A 5893-nucleotide genomic window follows, 5' to 3' on the forward strand; every position below is an offset into this window, starting at 1 on the left:
TGAATGGGGAAAACTGGACGAATTGAAGCGTTTTAGATATCTTGGAGTGGATTTGGCAGCAGGTGGAACCATGGAAGCGGAAGTGAATCATAGGGTGGGGGAGGGGGCGAAAATTCTGGGAACATTTAGAAATGTTTTCAAGTCGCGAACATTAGCTCGGAAAGCAAAAATGGGTATACTTGAAGGAATAGTGGTTCAAACAATGTTGTATGGTTGCGAGGCGTGGGCTATTGTTAGAGTTGTGCGCAGGAGGGTGGATGTATTGGAAATAAGATGTCTAAGGACAATATGTTGTGTGAGGTCTTTTGATCGAGTAAGTAATAGTAGGGTAAGAGAGATGTGTTGTAATAAAAAGAGTGTGGTTCAGAGAGCAGAAGAGGGTGTTTGGAAAAAGTTTGGTCACTTGAAGAGAATGAGTGAGGAGAGATTGACCAAGAAAGTATATGTGTCGGAGGTGGAGGGAACGAGAGAAGTGGGAGACCTACTTGGAGGTGGAAATAAGGAGTGGAAAAGATTTTGAGTGATCGGGGCTTGACCATGCAGGATTGTTAAAGTCGTGCAAGGCAAAGAGTGCATTGGAACGATGTGGTATACCGGGATAGACGTGCTGTCAATAGACTGAAACAGGGTATGTGAAGCGTCTGGGGTAAACCATGCAAAGTTTTGTGGGGCCGGATGTGGAAAGGTAGCTGTGGTTTCGGTGCATTATTACATGACAGTTAGAGACTGAGTGTGAACGAATGGGGTCTTTGTTGTCTTCCTAGCGCTACCTCGCGCACATAAGTGGGGAAGGGGTTGTTATTTCATGTGTTGCAGGGTGGCGATGGGAATGAATAAAGGCAGACAGTGTGAATCATGTACATGTGTTCATATGAATATGTCTGTGTGTGTATATATATGTATATGTTGAGATGTATAGGTATGTATATTTGCGTGTGTGGACGTGTATGTATGTACATGTGTATGGGTGTGGGTTCGGCCATTCCTTCGTGTGTTTCCTTGCGCTACCTTGCTAACGCGGGAGACAACGACAAAGCAAAATGATAATTTAACTCTGTCATCATTTCAATCTATGTTCCTAAGGGCATTACGTACTTGCAGTCCAGAGTTTATTGATGATGAGTTTGAGAAGATATATTCTATTGGATCTGAGTTAAAGTACCCTAGATCTTTCATTGATAAATCCCTTAAGTTAGTAAAGAAATCATTTTATAGAGTTGAGCCCAAACCTCCCATTAACACCAAGAATCTTTTAGTTCTCCCTTTTGATAATAATTTCACTTTGCTTCCCATGTTGCTTAAATCCTTTAATGTAAATGTTGCCTTTAGCAACAATAATACCATAAAGAATATCTTAATCAGGAATTCACCAGAAAATTCTCTTGGTTGCATCTATAAAGTTCCTTGTGGAAACTGTGATAAATTTTATGTTGGTCAGACTGGTAAGGATCTTTCTGTTAGACTTAAGCAACATAAATATAGTATAAGAACGGGACAGGAATCAAATGCCTTGTTTAATCATGTTAAAAACTATGATCATTGTATTGACTGGAGTAACGCCATCTCAGTTGTTAACTCTAACTCTATCACCAAGAGAAATATCATTGATTCTTCTATTACTAAATACACAAAGAATTATAATCTTAATATTAGTGATGTTCTGTACAAATTAGATAACTTTATTGTTGATAAGATTTGTAAAATGATAAGTTTATGAACGCTCGTTGTATGTTTTGGACAATCACATGTTTACCAAATGGCGTCCTAGCTTCGTCTCTTCGATGTATATCAACTGACTGTTATATTCCTCTCTTGTGTCTCCCCTGATGATGTGATTATTACACGAAAGTGCACTTGGGAACTTTTCGTGTTCCATTTTCCTCGTGGACTCATAGGAATATCTTGATCACGCGCAAAATTGTGATCCTTTCCAATATATATATATATATATATATATATATATATATATATATATATATATATATATATATATATATATATATATATATATATATATTCATTTTTAGATATTTTGCTTTGTCGCTGTCTCCCGCGTTTGCGAGGTAGCGCAAGGAAACAGACGAAAGAAATGGCACAACCCACCCCCATACACAATGTACACACACACACGCCCACACACGCAAATATACATACCTGTACATCTCAATGTACACATATATATACACACACAGACACATACATATATAGCCATGTACACAATTCACACTGTCTGCCCCTATTAATTCCCATCGCCATCTCGCCACACATGGAATACCATCCCCCTCCCCCTCATGTGTGCGAGGTAGCACTAGGAAAAGACAACAAAGGCCCCATTCGTTCACACTCAGTCACCAGCTGTCACGCAATAATACCCGAAACCACAGCTCCCTTTCCACATCCAGGCCCCACACAACTTTCCATGGTTTACCCCAGACGCTTCACATGCCCTGATTCAATCTACTGACAGCACGTCAACCCCGGTATACCACATCGATCCAATTCACTCTATTTTTTCCCGCCTTTCACCCTCCTGCATGTTCAGGCCCCGATCACTCAAAATCTTTTTCACTCCATCTTTCCACCTCCAATTTGGTCACCCACTTCTCGTTCCCTCCACCTCCGACACATATATCCGACACATATATTTTGGTACTGGCTCCTGGAGTTGAAGTCCAGATCGATGATGTCGCTGAAGTTCGTCCACAGAGGGTAGAGCTAGCAGAGGAGGAAGGTACGGCTGTCGATACACAGGCTTTCCTGGTACACCGTCACCTTCACCTTGGCCGCGTCCTGCGAGGGGGAGGGAAGGGCCCGGTCAACACACAACCAGGAGATGGTGAGGCTGCGGCTGTAACGGGTAATTCTCATCATGTAACTGCCAATTCTGCAAATGCTGATGGGGATGTAAGAAATAACAAACGTGCAAAAGAAGAAGAGGAGGAGGATGAGGAGTTTGCAAGACGATCAGGAGGAGGTGGGCAAGATAAATCTGTCCTTCAAGCGAAGTTAACCAAGCTGGCCATTCAGATTGGATATGCTGGTTCATTCATTGCTGTGCTGACAGTTGTGATTCTGATAGTCCGTTTCTGCGTACAAACATTTGTTGTGGAGGGCAAACCTTGGTCTCCATTTTATGCTAACCATTTTGTCAAGTTCTTCATCATTGGTGTTACTGTTTTGGTGGTAGCAGTGCCGTAGGGTCTTCCACTGGCTGTCACACTCTCACTTGCATATTCTGTGAAGAAAATGATGAAAGACAACAACTTGGTGCGTCACCTGGATGCCTGTGAAACTATGGGTAATGCTACAGTGATTTGCTCTGACAAAACTGGTACCCTTACAACCAATCGTATGACTGTCGTTCAGTCCTATATTTGCAGTGAAGCCAATAAGACAACTCCGAAATATGAATCACTACCACATCATGTTGCAGAACTGCTGATTCATGCAATTAGTATAAATTCTGCTTATACTTCCCGTGTTTTACCAGGAGATAACCCTGGAGATCTTCCTAAACAGGTTGGTAACAAAACAGAGTGCTCCTTATTAGGATTTGTTTTGGATCTTGGTAAGAGTCATCAGGCCATCCGTGATGAGGTATCAGAAAAAAGCTTCCACCGTGTGTATACCTTCAATTCAGCAAGAAAATCCATGTCAACAGTCATAGCTCGAGATGGAGGTTACCGTATCTTCACAAAAGGTGCCTCAGAAATTGTCATGAAAAAGTGCTCCTTCATCCATGGAAAGGATGGCAGACTAGAGAGCTTCTCAAAATCAATGCAAGATCGTCTAGTTCGAGAAGTAATTGAGTCCATGGCATGTAATGGTCTTCGCACAATCTCAGTTGCATACAGAGACTTTGTTCGAGGAAAAGCTGAAATAAACCAGCAAGGCTCTACTACTGCAATTGCACGGACTGTGATCCTCGCTTTGGTTACAAGAATGTTCTTCCGCCCACCAGTGACGCTACTACGTTTGTGAATCAAGAACCATTGCTACACAAACCTCGCCAGGTGGTAGAGTGACCCGCAGTGTATCGACACAGACTTCCCCAGAACTTTTTTAAAGGGGAAGTAAATGTTTATAGTTGTGTTGCTGGAGTGATAGTTTTTCATACATGGTGCTCTGACAAGAAAATAGTGAAATTGGAAAAAAATGTAGCTTAGACATTGAAGCTTATTCTTTCATTGAAATGTGAACAAAGGGAGTTTTTTTTTTCAAAGTGATAGAGATGGAAAGCAAAAAGGTGTTTTTCATAAATGTACTGGAAAAGTTGAGGTCCATATAAATTTTTGGTCTGTCAAGGCTTTATTATGGCGGATGACCAACTACCTACCCTCAGATATCCAAGATATGGTTGTACTTTGTGTAATGAAGACAATTGAGAAACATCATAAGCCAATATTCCTGTTTCATGATAAGAGAAGTGGACCAGGCAGTATGATACAGTGGTTAAATTGATGAAAACTACTATTGACGTTTGTGTAAATAAATTATACATTTCTCTTTTCCACAGCCAGAGGTTGAACCATTATGTGACATTCATTTTTCATTTCATTTCAAGTTAGAAGTTTCAGTTTTCTAATCATTTCTTACATATATATATATATATATATATATATATATATATATATATATATATATATATATATATATATATATATATATATATATATATGTATATTCCTATGAGTCCACGGGGAATATGAAGCACGAAAAGTTCCCAAGTGCACTTTCGTGTAATAATCACATCATCAGGGGAGACACAAGAGAGAAATATAACAGTCACTTGATATACATCGAAGAGACGAAGCTAGGACGCCATTTGGTAAACATGTGATTGTCCAAAACATACAACGAGCGTTCATAATATCATTTTACAAATCTTATCAACAACAAAGTTACCTAATTTGCACAGACCATCACTAATATTAAGATTATAATTCTTTGTGTATTTGATAATAGATGATTCAATGATATTTATCTTGGTAACAGAGTTAGAGTTAACAGCTGAGATGGCGTTACTCCAGTCAATACAATGATCATAGTTTTTAACATGATTGAACAAGGCATTTGATTCCTGTCCCGTTCTTATACTATATTTATGTTGCTTAAGTCTAACAGAAAGATCCTTACTAGTCTGACCAACATAAAATTTATCACAGTTTCCACAAGGAACTTTATAGATGCAACCAAGAGAACTTTCTGGTGAATTTCTGATTAAGATATTCTTTATAGTATTATTGTTGCTAAAGGCAACATTTACATTAAAGTATTTAAGCAGCATGGAAGCAAAGTGAAATTATTATTAAAAGGGAGAACTAAAAGATTCTTAGTGTCAATGGGAGGTTTGGGCTCAACTCTATAACTCCCCTTACTTAACAATTTAGTACCTTCCATCAAATTTACTGTAGGAAATGAAAATAATGGTATGTTACCATTTTTAGATTGCATGATCCATAGACAAGGAAACAAGTTTAAGTTTAGCATATACAGAAAACCCACCAATGTATGCTCATATATCCATTATTACTCAACTCAACATGACAGAGTTAAATTATCATCATTTCCATCTATGTTCCTAAGGGCATTACGTATTTCCAGTCCAGAGTTTATTGATGATAAGTTTGAGAAGATATATTCTATTGGATCTAAGTTAAAGTGCCCTAGATCTTTAATTGATAAATCCCTTAAGTCACCAAAGAAATCATTTTATAGAGTTGAGCCCAAACCTCCCATTGACTGTATTGTTGACTCTTTGGTAAGGTTACTTGATGTATATATGATTCATGGTGAGGTGCCTGAGGATTGGCGAAATGCTTGCATAGTACAAAGCCAAAGGGGACAAAGGTGAGTGCTCAAATCACAGAGGTATAAGTTTGTTGAGTATTCC

At 38.9% G+C, this 5893-nt stretch overlaps 1 pseudogene; it reads left to right on the top strand.

Annotated features, from left to right (window-relative positions):
• Positions 1-2844: 2844 nt before the first annotated feature.
• LOC139748504 (plasma membrane calcium-transporting ATPase 3 pseudogene) lies at positions 2845-3933 on the top strand (annotated as a pseudogene).
• Positions 3934-5893: the final 1960 nt, after the last annotated feature.

The sequence above is a fragment of the Panulirus ornatus genome, unplaced genomic scaffold (genome assembly GCF_036320965.1).
Source record: "Panulirus ornatus isolate Po-2019 unplaced genomic scaffold, ASM3632096v1 CTG_5463_pilon, whole genome shotgun sequence".
Lineage (NCBI taxonomy): Eukaryota > Metazoa > Arthropoda > Malacostraca > Decapoda > Palinuridae > Panulirus > Panulirus ornatus.